The following is a 17443-nucleotide window of genomic DNA, read 5'->3' on the forward strand; positions in this document are numbered from 1 at the left end:
TTCCTCCAGACGTGACGCTTGGCATTCAGGCCAAAGAGTTCAATTTTGGTTTTATCAGACCAGAGAATGTTGTTTCTCATGGTCTGAGAGTCCAAACGGGCTTTCATGTGCTTTGTAACGAGGAGTGGCTTCCTTCTGGCCACTCTACCATAAAGACCTGATCTGTGGAGTGCTCCAGAGATGGTTGTCCTTCTGGAAAGTTCTCCCATCTCCACAGAGGAACGCTGGAGCTCTGTCAGAGTGACCGTTGGGTTCTTGGTCACCTCCCTGAACAAGGCCATTCTCCCACAATCGTTCATTTTGGCTGGCCGGCCAGCTCTAGGGAGAGTCCTGGGGATTTCAACTTCTTTTATTATATATGATGGACACCACTGTGCTCTTTGGGACCTTCAATGCAGCAGAATTTTGTCTGTACCGTTCCCCAGATCTGTTCCTCCATACAATCCTGTCTCTGAGGTCTACAGACAATTCATTTGACTTCATGGCTTGTTTTGTGCTCTGACATGCACTGTCAACTGTAGAATCTTATAAAGACAGGTGTGCGCCTTTCAAAATCATGTCCTATCAATTGAATTTACCACAGGTGGACTCCAATCAAGTTGTAGAAACATTTCAAGGATGGTCAGAGGCAACAGGATGCATCTGAGCTCGATTTTGAGTTTCAAAGCAAAGGGTCTGAATACTCATGTACATGCAATATTTGAGTGTTTTATTTTTAATTAATTTGCAAAAATGTCTACAAAATATTTTTCACTTTGTCATTATGGGATATTGTGTGTAGAATGTTAAGGGGAAAAATAACTTCATCAATTTTGGAATAAGGCTGTAACATAACAAAATGTAGAAAAAGTGAATGGCTCCCAATACTTTCCGTACCCACTGTACAGTTGTGCTCATAAGTTTACATACCCTGGCAGAATTTATGATTTCTTGGGTAGTTTCTGTTGTCTTTATGATAAAAAAAAGAGTAAAAACACAGTTGTTTGACAATAAATTGCTTCACCCAACCACAAACCATGAATGAAAGAAAAGTATTTCTCTTATCATTCATATTCTCTGAAAAATTGCCAAAAAAATCACAAATGCTGCCAGGTTATGTAAAACTCCAAGAGAACCTGACTCATGCTGGACAGTAATTTTCTATTCCAGGGATTTAAAAGTTGTGTTAAAAACTTGATATAAGATATTGTGCAATACTTTGTGATACAATATGATACAGTGCATTACAATAATGAATTATATAATATAAGACAAATGTAAAAACTAGAGATTGATTGATTAATCGAGTTGAAGTAAATTCAAATCCATCTTAATCATGTCACTGGAATGATGGAATCATATGTGACTTACATTACAATACGAAACAATATGATGGATACAATACTCAGCTACATTAGAGCCTCCAACATTGAACACTACCTGGACATCTGAAATTCATCAGTATGAGAACCCCTGCAGTAGAACACACTACACTTTGTTTAGTTTGTTTGTATACACACAATAATAACACACTTCAATATGTCCAGAATTCAGCTGCCCGGTTTCTCACCCACTCCTGCTCCAGAGCCCACATCACACCCATCCTTCATTACCTCCATTGGCTCCCCATACACCACCGAATCCACTTCAAGATCCTGCTCATCACCTACAAAGCCCTAAATAACCTTGCCTCCTCATACCTGACCGACCTCCTCAAACGTCACTCCCAATCTCGCCGCATCAGATGCCAATCTCCTGTCCCCTATCACCAAGTCCAAGCCCCTCACCTTGAGGGACAGAGTCTTTGCCATCGCTGCCCCGGCTCTCTGGAACCCTCTCCCTCCACACATCCGCAACTCTGACTCACTTCAATCATTCAAAACCCCCTCAAGACCTACCTGTTAAAAAAAGCATACAACACATGACCTCTACCCCCGCCCCACCTCTGTCCTTGTTCTGTTTTATTTTTACTTTTATTTTATGTAAAGCAACTTTGAGTATTAAGAAAAGCACTATATAAATCCTATTAATTATTAATATTATTATTACAATATAAATAGGGATATTTGTTTTGGACCCCAGAGTGGAGTACATTTACCTGCCTCTTACATACATTTTAAATTGGTCAGTAAAATCAGTTTTTTTTATTTTGATCCCTTTTAGGGCATGGTACTTCAGGACTAAGATAAACTAGGGCTCATGAAGTGCGTAAGACTTTTATCCATTCTCTCTCACCAGATTTAGAAAATATTTGTTGAATGTGTTTAACATTTTTCATCAATAGCTCAGAGGTTAACATCCATTTTCAGCCAAAAAGGCAATATTCTTTATCACATATATTCCTTTCATATTTTCTCTTGATGCATATGGAGGGCGTTCGGTGAAGCATAACTCCCAATACTTCAGGCCTGTGTGCTGCACTGATAGGGGTGAGTCGTCATCACTATGGCAACACACTCTCTATCTCCTGTACTTGATGATGGACTTGCCATAAAAAAAGAGATTTATCTGTCTTCGCAATGCCAGAGACGAACGAGGTGCGGCATGAAGTACCGCCACGATACGACCTGTCTCCTTTCAGCTTCAGGTGCCTCATATTTCCTATCCAGCACCCCCTCATTTAACTACAGTGAAGGTATGCGTTTATCAAGAGGAAGAGGCCTAAATCATTTCTTACAGCAGAGCTAGGGGTTGGAATGCCAGGCTTGATATGGCTGAACACACTTGTGCTTGAGTGTGCAGGCCTGCTTGTGTGCGTGCCTCTGCGTACACACAGTTTGTCTCGCTTGCTGTTCGACTTGTCTCTTCAGTGTGGTCTAACGGATGTGAGCGATGAATCAGGTAAGTGAGGGAAGAACACCATTCATTTACTGCACAATTTATGATCATAAGCCACCTGACCTCTGGAAATACTCTGGGTAGCATTTTTTTGTGACATTGTTGGCAACATTAAATGTATTCCGGGTTATTTCAGGCACCTTTTATGAATCGCACTTTGATTAAAGACTTTCCATAAATCTCCCTCTTTGGACACTAATTAGTAAGTCCTGAAGCAAGTGAGTTATTGCACGGGCAAAAGGTTACTGCCGAACTGTCATTTGCCACCATTAATTTACCCATCATCACCTTTAATTTATCTTATAATGAATTATTATCTCAGTTGAAATACAGGGTGTGCGCTTGAAGTTAAGTCTATAGACACACCCATGGCGACACCTGTAAACAAATTCAAAACAGAAAAGTACAAAGAGGAAATACTTTCTTGTTTGACAATTGTACCTTTACAAAACTACAACATGAAGCAACACGTGTAAAAAGCTAATAACAATAGAAGCCAATATATGGCTGTTCTTACTGGTAAAGCTCAATGTTAAGGTATATTTATAGCGATTATGCCTTTTCATTTTTATCATTCCATCTCCTATGTTGAGCTCCATTTGTAGCTGTCAAAAATCTAAACAGAACTTGATAAATTCCCAAATGTCCGTCTGTCACCAACAGAATTTAAGCGCTGTATTTTTGCCAAGAAAAGAAAAATCCAAATAAGAGTAATGTACTTCAGGAGGAATGTAATTTCTTCTGACATGCTGTTATCAGCACCCAGCACTCAATTACATAAGAGAGATAACACCAAAGACTGTGCTTAAAGTAATGGAGAAAAAGATAGAGAGCGCAGGCACCTCCTTCAGTGCTCAGGCATTTCCTTCTGGGATATCCCCCTTGTCTGACCTCTGAGGGGGGAAAGGAGAGATGGCGGAGAGGAAAAAGTGAGTGTAAAACTGGCAGGGTCCATTTGGGCGTGTCCTCCTGAGATTTAGAGGCAAGCAAGCTACACTGACCTTTAATGGATTTGAGTGGCAGGCAGTCGGTGATGGATCAGCCGGCGAGGAGTGGCTGGAAAGAGGCCCTTTCTCTATTGTTCTCCCTGTGACGTTCCCTGCCATGCTTCAGTGAGGGCAGGTGCTTTGGGGTGTCAAAATAGGAAGACCCACAGACAGGCTTGGCTGCTGTCCATGCTCCTCTGACACATGACAAAAGCTCTGCTCTCTCCATGGCACAAAGGGGGAAAACTAAAAGTGAGAGCAGGTCATTTACAAGAGCTGCGAGACGCTCTGTGCTTTGCTCAAACGGGAAAGGCCTGACTACCTTTGGACCCGTGTGAGGTGTGTTCTGGAAAGGTTTGGTCATCTGCCCTTTCTTCTTTTGTGAGTTTGCCATATTATGGATACCACACTGATAACTGTCTTTCCATGGGAGATGATGTATGATCAACACTAACTGTAAAGCACAGTTAGCTTCTGTCTTATTGTTTAGATCAAACTTAAATGCTACTTAGATCAAACAAAACAAATCATAACAGTGATAGAAGATAATTTAATGTTTTTGTTCTTGGTCAGAGCTAGTTAAAAGTCAGGAACCACTGTTTTCCCATCTATAATGTGTATTATTTCATGCCTGCTGGTATTGAAGGGATGCTTGAAATCAATCAGTAGACAAGTCTTGAAATCTGAATCCTAATCAAGAAGGAAAAAATTGCATCAGAATATCTCTGCTTATATATGGCAGGTTCAATACATGATAAATGAAAAGAGGTCAGAGATAAAGAAAAACAAAAGAGAACAGGACACCCTCCAAATGAGGAGCAAAAGAAGGAGCCAAGTTGTTATCAAAGCTCAAGTGATTATTTTCCACAAGATTTTCCTGTCAGGATGTTATGAATGTCTCCATGTTCACTGCTCGGTGATAAATGGTGTCGCTTTTGCTGTGCTGATGTCATACAACAGCCTCAAGGCCCGACTTCCCCTCCAGTAAGTGTCAGCTGAAGGATGCACTCGCCGCGTCCTGTCTTGCACAGATGGTTTGTGTGTGGTGTGTGTATGTGTCAAAGTGCTAGTAGATGTATGTTCCATACTTTCCATCAATGTAAAAAGTCTTATGGGGGTTAAGCCATCTGTTCCCTATTTTTTTAGCATCAGAAGCCTGAATGCATTTGTGCACAGAAGCAATTAGATCTATCATCATTACACCGCAGCTGCTGTTAGGGCTGTAATTTACACTACTTACTGTATTATTGATTATATTTTATCCACAGCATGTGCAACACGAAGGTGGAATGTATTGTGTTGGCAGCGAAAAAACTTTCCTGTGCAATAATTATGCCCCAGCGTTAAATTAACAAGTCTGTGCTTTGTTTGTTTTATAGTGTATTGAGCTTTTACTTTGCAATCGGGTGATTGGTACTGGGATTTCCTGCTGCGTAAGAGAGCCATGGTAGGGAATGTTGCTGCTCTCATACCAAAATGTGCATTAGACACTGAAAACACTTCTCCAATAATAGCATATATTTTTGAATTTCCAATGTGGTGACAGATCTTTTCTCAAAAACAATGGCTGACTGTAGATTGGCCACAGCTTTGCAGCCTCAATCATGCACAGCAGCTCTGTCAAAATTGAGATTTCTTGACTCACTGAAGTAGTGTGCATGGAGCAGTAATTGGAGAGTTTGGAGCTTGCTTTATTTTTTGCCTCCTTTCAAAATCCAAATCATGAGCTGCAAAATGTGATGAATGGTATTGAGCTGTGAGTTTTTTCCACTCACACAATAGCTACAAATTTTAGCATGTGTGACTTACTAGCATAGCCTCCAATCTGCAGCACAAGTAGTTACCTTCCATAGGAAATGAACACATCAGTATCCTCAATATTGACATTTGGACTATGGGTTAGATAATAACAGCCTTGGGATGACAGCACCTTGGCTTGGTGGCATCCACCCACAGTGAGAAAGGCGGAAATAAACTTCTGTTGTCTAAGCTAGCATCCACATGGAGATGTAAGGCAGTATTTTAACCAAAAAAAAAGATAAAATAGTAATTCAGCTATATATTTGGTTGAAATGTCATATAAACACTTAGTATGTGACCATCACAGGACTGAGGACTGTTAACCTGCCTCAAGGCGTGTGGTATTAGCTTTGCTAATATAAACCACATTGGCAAACCCAGTTTGACATTGTTTACCCACAGACTCAGTGAATCTGTGTTTCACCAAGTTTAGTGAGTGCTCAATATTTGCTGTTTCGGCAGTTTTCTTACTTTTGGTCAGTAAGTCAGAATTTAATTTCCGTTTAAACAACTAGGAAAGAGTCACCTACCTCAACATCCCTACAAGCAACATTGACTAAAAAGGACAGGCTTAACCCGCAAACAGTAACCTAATTTTGGCTCTTATAACAGCTGCCTTTTAATGATCTCTGTGGTTATTACATGGTATGCCATTTGCTTGCATGCAGGTGCTTATGTCTTGAGAAAACTGTCTTAGGGAATATGAATCCAAAATCAGTTTTATTGTCACAGATTTGAAGCCACGAAGCCGAACAACAAAGCAAGCTAGCAAGTGGGAACACAGTGCAGGAAATTTTCAGGCATAATGGCAAAGAAAGGACATTTGGAACGTCAGGCCCATTACAATATTACAGTTATATTACAATACTAATTATAATATCAATAATAATGTTCCCCATGACAATTGAATGAAATACTCTTTCTAAACAAGTTTCTTCCTTAAAGCTTTCATGAAGTGTTCGCAATGCAACATCATGACATAAGAGAGAGGAGTTTCTCTGGACTCTAAAGTGAACAAGATAAATGGATGTACACAAACCACTTGGATTACTTTCTTCTATTTCCCACTGAACTTCATCTCCTCTCTCAATGTTGGTAACATTGCAGGCTGACTATGTTTTCCCAATACCACGGTTACTCTGTATCTATTGTTCTATGCCTCTGAACGACAGCAGAGCTTTCGCTGATTGACAATGCCACTGATTCCCTTGTGCTTCCTGTGCAGACAGACAGAGCTCACAGTTTGCTTCTCTGCTCTTATCGTGCATGTCACCGTGCCAGGAGAGAAGAGAAAAGAAGGGAAGGCTGAGGGTGTATTAAGAGCAAGAGGGGGGGCTTTTTTTCCCCTTCATGCTCTTTCGCTTGACACAAAGCCAGAATCAATCTCAATCATGAACATAAGATGCTTGGTATTTGTATATATGTGCGTTAGTTTGCGGCGAAGGTGGGAGCTTAATCACCACTTATGATTCTGTTTCTCCCTGTTTGGGCACGACGGGATGAAAGATTGCTGCTGCCGATAAGATAGAATGTAGCAGTCGCCTGCTCTGGTTGCTGGTGCAGAAGGAGGAAAATGCCTATCTGATGGGATTTTCAAATTGGATTTTGAATGGCCAGACAGGGTAGGAGAAAAATATTTACAACGATTGACATCTCCATCTCTGGGAGTTATAGGCACGGCCTCTGGGCATTGTAATAAACAACAGAAAGACACATTAACAGTTGGGGTCTACAACTTAGGGTGACAATTAAAAAGGGGGGGGGGGCGTATGTTTTGCTATTAACATTGTCTCTTCCTCTTCTGTCGTGTGCCTTTTTCAGAATCTTCTGAATAAAGAATAATGTGTGAATAACTAAAGGTAATATGAGAAGGGAGAATTGTACCTTGAGACAAACATCTACTTTCAGATTTACCTTAAATATGTACATTTTAACCACCCATCTTGACATATTTGGCATGGACTAACCTGCATTCAGCTAAACCCAATTCATCTGTGCACTCAGTCCACTGTTTCAACTCCTTAAATATGTAACCAATAAATTCCACCTTCCTTTTAATAAGTAATGTTTATGAATAGGGACGAAGAGTGGTAATGAAACATTTGACCTCAGGCCCATGTTAGGCCAGCTCCCAGCATGACAGTGTTATTAGTCAGCAGAGGAAAGAATGACTAAGCGCATCTGTGCAGGGGATGAGATGAGGAGATGAGTTGGTCAATGGGCTTAAGGGTCATAAACCTTTTTCCAAGAAAACTATGTCATCGAGATTAAAGGACCTGGAGCCAAAGAATTGGTTACAGTATTGCTTAAGAAAAATTTAATGTTTGATTTGAACGTGCCTGTAGAGTCAGCAAACAAAACAAGTGTTGTTATTTAACTTAAAGCTCCTGTGTGGAACTTTTTAATTTGTGTCAACTTTGGCGCCCTATGTGTACAAAGTGATACTTCTCATCTCCTAACTGATTTGTGGAAATAATGTATACCATGAATTATGGTCTGATTTACTTTTGTAGCTCATAAATAGTAGACAGTATTAACTTCAGTTTGTTTCAAAACCAACTCTTCACATGAGCTTAAAAAAGTTACTAAAAGCTTGTGTTCAAAGATCTCACGGTGAGCTAAAACAAATGGATGGAAGAAATCACACAAAGCAGTCACATTTATACCGCCCGCATCAAGAAAGGTGAAACCTGGATGCACCCCTACAGCCGGGGGAGATAAGGGCCAAAGTGGCCCCTGTTCCCTTACTGTCCTCTAACATGCTACACGCCACAAATATCTCTTTTACTCTCAGAGAAATATATTTCTACATCCTGCTACTGCCTGCTCAGATCAAATAACTCTTGCTTATCACACTAAGATCACTCACACAAAGCTGCTGTTATGTCAAATGTTTTTCTTTGCAGAATCAAAAGATGGTTCAGTCCTTCTCAGTTGCTTTGCTTTGTGGGATACAATCTCAAACAGAAGCTGAATCTGGGACTCTTAATAGAGAACTGACTTACTGGACCCTTACCTCACTGTCAAGCAGTTGTCAGAGCCCAGTGTGTTTGACCCTCTCAGTTGGCAAAGGCCAGTCATTATTGAGAGAGTGCATGAACAGAGGGGTCAATGTGTTTCTGCAGAGGTTAAATCAAGTGTGTTACCCTCCACATTACAGATTGATGGCTGCCTCACGTCAGCCGGTGAAACACACAGTCTGGAATTTTTGTAAACATCAATTTAAAGGGGGCTGATATGCCAGGTGCTGCAGCACAGGGTTGTTTATTCTGTGAACTGCCGGGGACTGCAGCCCTGCAAGCAGCCGCGGTGCTTTCATGTTTCCCCATACGGCATGCCCTATGCAATCGCGGCCCGCCTGTTATGAGCATGAAGTAACAAAACATTAGGTCATCATAAATCACGGGCCATGGCATGTCTGGAGCTGAGATTAGACAACATGAGTGGAGCAGTGGAGCGCAGAGCGAAGCCGGCCTCTCGTCCTGCACCCTGCAGCACCTTCTCCTCGGTCCCAATGTGTAAGATCATTATTAAAATTGCAGCTCAATTAAGATAAGGCTAAATTACTTTCTCTGTCTCGCTCTTTGATGTTTGGGGGATTTTTCTTCTTTTCTACTGCTGAAAAACAGGCAGTTTAAAAGGAGCAGGGGGGGAGACAATCGCTTTGAGCACGCTTTGATGTTGGAGTTGTAGTGCTGCATGGAGTTTGGGTTTGTGCATGACTGTTTTTTAGTCAAAAGGGAAAGCTACATCTCATTTGCTTCATCGTAAAGACAATTTAACCTTTTGGCAGAGTGAGTAAGAGTTGTGAGTAAGCACTTACGTGGGTGTGCATGTGTGTGTTGCATTCCACTTTGCCTGAACTCTTCATTTAGGTCGCCCCAGGCCCTCAGTGCTGAAACGTGACTTCTTTTTGTTCTGGATTTGGGTCCACCCTTCTACATGCAGTCTCAGGGAAATTGAACTTGTTTGCTGTGCTGCATGTGGAGTATAGGTTCAGATCAAGGGTTTAATCCTATTAAAAGTTATTTTTTCTTTATGTTTGATTCAATGGGGAACAAAATGACACTCCACTCACTAAATTGTTTCATACAATCTATCAAGAAAATCTACTTTTTGCATCTTTGAACAATTATAATCCTTTCGCTACAACTTATTCACCCGCTCAGCCACTTTGTCCATTGTTCCTCCTTGTTCTCTTTGTCTTAAAGTTCACGTATTTGCCTGACTTCTCACTGTAAACACAATGGAGAGAACATCAGAGGGCCGTGGACTGGGGGATGTTTATATGAGCAGAGAGCCTGGAGATGGAACAGAGATATGAGTGCTGATCTGTGAAAGGAACCACCGCTGTATCGCTGCTGCTCGCCATCACACACAAACACCATCTGGCTGCCTCTCAGCAGACGGAGAAGACCTCACACCTGCACTCCACACAGCAATGCACGAGTAGCCACGGATATCATGTGAACAAGACTTGTCCTGACTGCGCTTGTTTGTAAAACACAATAAAAAATAAATTTAAATATTTGCATTTTTTTGTAGCTTTGCTACATTAGCCGCATTCTAAAAAAATACATTATTCTTATGTTTTAAAACCAGTTCAAAACATTCAAAACTGGTTAAAATAAGATAGAAGTGGACTCAATGTCTATGTTTAAGCCATATTCATTGAGAAATCACTCACTTTCTCAAGATGCATCACACATGCACACACATATCAACAGTGATCTTCAAGTCACATTGCATTTATATAGCAGCTGCATCACAGTCACTACTAAATACTTACATGTGTGAGGTTACATTTTAGACCCAGGTCAGCTACAGTAAAGACCAGCTCACATCTGGGACCAGCCCCCACAGTCGCTCATCTGGAAGCTGATGCAGAAGTGTGAAAAACTGCAGTTCCTCAAGTGTCCACTTGAGGCTGGTTTCCAAAAGTCCCGGAAGCCACATCCATTCGAAAAGACCATCTTTACAGCAATAATAAATTAGTTTAAAGCCTCGTTCAAAAAAGGATTTTGGTCTGAATAACTTATCTCTCCATCACACACTGTACAAGGGGATGATTATTTATAACTTATCAGTTTGGAAGACATGAAGGTTATGAGTTTTGAATAATTGGGGGTTTGGCAGACTTGACTGACAGGCAGGCACACAGTTGCAGTTAGCTACAGTGAAGCTGCCTCTGCCTTTTTGACCTAAAGTTAAGTACAGTCAGCATTTCCAATATGGTGACTGCTATTGTTGGGTGTCAAAACTCCACTTCAGACAATGGGTGATGACACTGAGACTACATTCATGTTTTATACAGTCTACGGTTTACATCCAGCAGTTATGAATCAACCAGGTCAGCATCCAGGGGTGGTTCTGCTGTTGTTGTCACATCTGCACAGCTAAAGCGCCTGGGCATGGACTTTCTTCTTTTTACTTCTTCTAGGGAATATTTAAAACTGCTCCCTTTGCTGTGTCTTCAAACATACTTAAATCACAAAGCCCATAGTGGCCTGTAGATATGTTCATGTATGTAAAATGTAGTAACTGAAATCACGATTTTGTCGGATACCAGTTTGGCTGAGTTGGTAAAGCAGGCACCCCATGTACAAAGGCTGCTGATGGCAGGATAGACTCCTGATTCCATAAGAATTTGATGCATTTCATCCCCCACTCTCTCCCCACATTCCCTGTCTCTTTCTCAGCTGTCCAATCAAATAAAGACAGAAAAAACCATATAATATACATATATTTTAAAAAAGTAATTACATCTGTGCTAGAACACATTTCTATTACTACCGTGAAATTACGCCAAAGAAATACAATCACAATCAATCATCATTACCTTTTTTCTTAACTCCTTAAGACAGTTCTCATAATTCGTAAATAAAACTTGTTTCTGACTCTTTGATGTTTTTTCATGTCAAACGGTTGGAAACTGATCAAAACAGGGTCTTGGATTTTCAAATCTCAATTTCAACCAGAGTTCAATCAAATTTCAACACTGAAATCTGGTTGGAGCTCTTACATTCATTCTTTATCTTTAACAATTTTAAATCCATAAAAAAAGTCAACCATAATCCAATACTTTCTCAGACTACAGATCAACATGTCATGACGCAAAGGTATACTGTGAAGCTGAGAACATAATTTACAATTTTCAAAAAAACACTGAACAAGAAGCAAGCATAAATCTCACTCTACATTTTTCTTGTACTACTTCTTGGTCCTTGCACATCAATTTCCGAGTTCTCTTTTTCTCTTCTTGTGTTCTCTAGACTCTCCTCAAGCTTCTCTTCCTCTACGTTTGTCTGTTATTCATAATGCAACCAGGCATGCAAACAGAGAAAGGACGACTCACAGAAAATGAGTTAACTGGCTGAAGAGTAAACAATGGCAGGCAGAAAAAGACCGCTGGGAGGAATGGTTTTCCTGTCAGAGGTCAAAGGGTAGATTGTCTATTGACACCAGCTCAGACAGCCGACATCTGAGATCCAGGTTAGATCACAGGAAAAGAGCTATGTTGGGCTTATAATTCGCAGGATTGATTGGATTATGCATAGCTATAATATAATTTGCAGGAATGGATAACTACATTATGTAGAATTTCTTTTTGTTCCATGTTGTATGTTTTACATCTTTGGTAACCTCAAACTGCATGATCATGTTGTTACAGGTCAAAGGAAATGGGTGACAGCTTGTGCTTATGTCTGAGTGAAATCATCTTTGCTTCTTAAGCTGTGAATAATTTTAATAGCTGTGACTTCTAGGTCAGGTTTTCTTTAATCAGTTGTTTTCCTTGCCTGTGTTTCACCTCACACCCCATTCTACATAGGAACTCTCCATTATGTTTTTTTTTACCTGTTTTGTACAGTGTATCTTTTATTACCAGCGTGTTGAGGAGTGGAACAGGTTTTGAAGCAGGTCTCTGCTACCTGCTATTCTGGCCTCATGACATGAGCATGATGTATGTGAGACATGGAGAAGGCACAAGTTCAAAACACTCACTTTAACAGTTATGCCTTTGGATACTTGCGATCCAATTTAATTGAATGACTTCAAAGTCATGAAGTTTAAGGTGCAGAGACACATCCACTACACACACAAACACACTATTATTGCTATACTTGCCTCACAGCGACTCTCAGTCCGCCGTCAGAAGCATGGTTGTTGTGAATAAAATGGCAACCGTACCAAATTGAATCAGACACATGTTATTAAACCACAAGGATATTCATGATTTATTGCTGACATTACATTTATTGCTTGATCATGTTTCAAAGTCATATTTAATCATGGCTGCAAATGTCATCTAAATACTTGAAATAATGATACATGCTCTGCAAGAATTTAAGGTAAATTAATTTGGAGGGTATTTTTTAGAATATTTCAAGAATAATTTAAAATCAAAGGCAACTATTTCAAATGATAATAATAATGAAAAAGCCCTAGTTTTAAAGCACAGTGGATGTTTGTGTCCTTGGGTTATTGCATATGTAAAGTAACAAATCAATAATATTTGCAGGGCTGAATTGGATTTACTATTCAAGCCTTATCAATACAAGCATCACATAACAAATCTTCAACAGCATCAGAGTGGGCAGACAGACTGTAGATTTAGAGGGAAGAATGACATGCTTCCACTCTAATGTTGAAAGAGCTATTGATTTGGCTCAGAATTGTCAGCTTTATAATCAATACTAAATCTATCAAATTATTTGTATGATTGTTAGAATAATCATAATCATGTTTTTAACCTCTTTTAAAAATAAATTGCGTGCAACCTTGTATCTAATAATAACCTTAAGTTGACTGATTTTAGCCAGACTCATTTTCCCAGGAGCACAGGAGTTGTCAATATTGTCTTTTTGTGATGACACTATCACTGCTGCAATCTGACCTTCAAAATAAAAGCAGGAGCAAGGAGGGATGATGTGATGAGTTACTTCAATGTTTTATTTTTAGAGAAATTATGTCAGCCAATAAGATTTAGATTGCTCTTATTTTTTGATTCACACTCACCAATCCCCTTGAGTATAGGGTGGATTTAGCTAGCATTAAAAGCTCTACTTCACATACATACACATATTACAACCCATCTCCCTTTTTTTATATAAACTTCAAGTTTATTTTCTTCAGTGATCCACCTCCTCTATGAATTCTTTCCCCTCTTTTATTTTATGGAAAGATGTAATTACCTCTGCAGCTCAATAATCACTGCAGGTCCCTTTTCTTGGACTGACACTCTCTCTTTCCTTGTTGGAGGGGACTCAGGGACCCAGAAGTGAGATGGGTCCTTCCACTGACTGTCTTCTCCTCTATTTGGGGCAGATTACACACACCTCCCCGACTTAAAAATATGTGAGGATCAGAGGAGAGTCTGGAGAGAACTGCCACCATATGTATGTAATCCTATGCAGAGATTCCTTTTGAAGCAGAAGGCATATTACACTTAATACATTATTACATCTATTCAATTTTAAATAAAAAAGGTTAACTGCATTTTAATGCCTCTCATCTTTTCATTGTTGCATAATACAGTAAGAATAAAGAGGAATGCTGTGCCAAAAGAAGTTACATAATGTGCTCTTTATATTTTTGTTTGTTAATTTATGATGCTTTTATTTTTAACGTTTTATAAGTAAACCCTATTTTTACTATGTAGTTTTTTAATATAAAACAAAAATATTGCTTCATTTCAGCCTACAACTAAAGAAAAATTGAAAACCTCTCATCAAAACATTTATATTTTAAGAAATTCAAACAGTTGTTCACTCACGTCTTACATTTCTAACCAGCTAAACACTAGAATGTAATTTTGTTAGCCTCCCTTCACAATAAAGCAGGGACAGTCTCTTGTCTCAGTGTAACAGCAGCGTGTGTGTGTGTGTGTGTGTGTGTGTGTGTGTGTGTGTGTGTGTGTGTGTGTGTGTGTGTGTGTGTGTGTGTGTGTGTGTGTGTGTGTGTGGTGTGTGTGTGTGTGTGTGTGTGTGTGTGTGTGTGTGTCTGCTGTCTGGATGTTTTCATAGGCCAGTGGCCGCCTTGCTCGCGCCATAAAATGAGATGAGAGCCTCGAAAGACACAGACAACTGCTACTGTGGCTCAGATAGCAGCAGATGGACAGCTTTGAAGTGTTCCTCTCATGTCACCAGCTACAGAGTTCAAGTTTGACGGATTTTCTGTCATCATAAAAACACTTGTTAGACTATAAATCCATACGTGACATGTGCTGATTATCATGTTTGTCTGCGTTCATGTGTTTAAGTTGTGTTTTGCAATCTGTCTATGAGAGAAGCTGCAATTCAGGTCTTTATTTTATGAAGCAGGACGCGTTTGTTTTAATCTAAATCACGAAAAATCAATGCACACAGTCTACAACTGTCTAGGTTATTCTTTTGGTTTTTATTATCAGTTTTATTAAAAGGATAACTTTATATATAACTCAAAATAATATGTATTTTGCAAAAATAAACAAAAATGGAAATTAAAAAGCCACAACATCTATTCATTACTGCGTTTTTGTTCGATTAAAATATTGTTTATTCACGCATATAACACTGCGTTATTTCCCTTACAAGTCTGTGTTGCTGTGGTTGAAAATGTCTGAGTAATTCATTGGTAATTAAGTCATTAAAATTAAAAATATAATTTTATTACCCACACCTGCGACAGAATGAAGCTTTGTTCTGCCCTGTCAAAATAGTCCGCAATAAAGTATTGGCTTTAAAAAATAAATAAATAAAAATGTATACATGAAATTAAATCACAGGGGACGATAAATACAGTAAGTCACGCGGAATAATTGGGACTTTCAGGCGCGTAAAAAGGTGCTATAATTAGAAACCGCAGGCTCGTGCAGCAGAGAAGCAGCTTTTGTATAACTTGAAGGAAACTCTGTTCGCTCTTGATGTAACTCGCCAAGGCGGCAGGGTTATTCGCAGGTCGCTCTGAATCCACAGAGCTCCATTATTCAAGTTTACCAGGTCTGCACGAGCTCACTACTACTCACTTTAAAGATGATTTCAAGCCCGTCATTGAATCCAGACGCCTTGTTTACACCTCATCGCTCTGTCTGTTTTGACAAGAGAGGGTGAATAATTTATTTAAAAAATATCGTTTGTCGTTGCAGTGAGACACGCAGGATTAAAAGGCTGCGCGCGGCGCTGATTTCTCCTTCTGGGAGACAAGTGTTGGACCTCCAACCTCCCACTCGTTTGGCCGCAGAGCAGACAGCATTTGCGTCTATGGACTCCAATTAGAAACAGATGGCGCGCGCAGCTCGGGTATTGTACACTAAAAGAGAGCTGAAACATTTTCCACACTGAGCTGAGCTGGATACTGCAGACACACACAGGTGCACACAGTCTGCACGAGGCTGACACCGAGACCTCAGGAGGAGGTATCTCCTGGGGGAAAGTTGTGGCACAATTGGATTGTGTTTTTACAGAGCTGGCGCCGGTAACAACCAGCAAGAAAGTAATAAGCATCGCTTTGTAGATCTCCAAAATTATAAATATGTCAAACTCTGTGCTCTTTAAGAAACCCTGCGACCAGATTAAAAACAAACTGCGGGAAATCAAAAAATAAAATATCTCATCCTGTCTTTTCCAAAGTGTCTGGGGATTAAAACATATAGGCCTGTCAGTCTTCAATCAAATACATATAGGCTACAACAGCTTGCACTGGAAAGACTAATGCATTAGTGAATTATTACCTGTACAATCAACGTGTCTACGTGATAATATTGCCAGATCTGAAGGTTGTAAAATGAAGTTTTACATCTGATTTGTGTTTGCGTATCATCATAAAGTAGTCCCAATAAATATCAGGTGTGCTTTTTTAATCTGCTTTTATTAATTAGAAGAATTAGTAAGATTTTTTATAGAAGTTTTATTCATACTATCGTAGAATAATAATTGAGTTAGGTAGAACCTAGTTGTATATTTGGATGTGCATTTTTTTTTAACTTTGGCCTGACCTCTAAACACAAAAGCAAACATCTCGCCTACTGGCACTCAAGGTTTGTCAAATCATCACCATGATGCATGACAGGCTAAATATTTGTTTAAGGTAATATTTTTGAATAATGAAACGCCTGTAACCTAAACTTTCCAATTTTCAAACCATTTTAGAAACAAACAGGCGACATAGGCACATAGATAACAGATTATATATGTATACTGCATGGAATTATCACAGAGTTGCAAGTTTTATGTTAAATATAAAATGCTGAGTCCACAAGACGCTTTTGTCTTTGCTATTTCACCCGTAGCAATGAGGGAAGTTGTGCGTTTGCAGGAATGTGGCGGAACGTTCCACACAGGCAGTAACAGGGGTCCCCAAAACTGAACGTGACGAGGAGCCACAAATAGACAGGGGGGCCCCTGTTGAAGAAGATCTGACAATGAGTAACATCTGATCAGAGTTTTTCTGTGTTGGGAATATCCACAACAGCCGTCTGTGCTCATGGTTGGGATGAAGCAGGAACATGTGTACCCTTGTTTTTTTCTACTCACTCTTTCAAAGGGAAATGAAAGTGAAATTAAATTTGTACTTATTCGGCTGTGGGACCCCTCGGGACAGGATGACGGCCCCTGGGCCCCACATAGGAAACTACAGGCTTATTGTTAATGACAGTATGACAGTATCAGTTCATTCTCAGTGCCAAACAATCTAAGTCATAATATTCAATTTCAACTGTTTACTGCATCTCTATATGGATTCAGATAATATTCTTTTTTAAATCATTGTTATGCTCTCAAATCAAACACCATGCTAAGCTCTGCTCTAGTTGTCTGTCTGTGTATGAGCGCGCGCCTGTGTGTGTGCTACGTCCTGTTACATTG

Source organism: Notolabrus celidotus, chromosome 15, assembly GCF_009762535.1.
Source record: "Notolabrus celidotus isolate fNotCel1 chromosome 15, fNotCel1.pri, whole genome shotgun sequence".
NCBI classification, from domain to species: domain Eukaryota; kingdom Metazoa; phylum Chordata; class Actinopteri; order Labriformes; family Labridae; genus Notolabrus; species Notolabrus celidotus.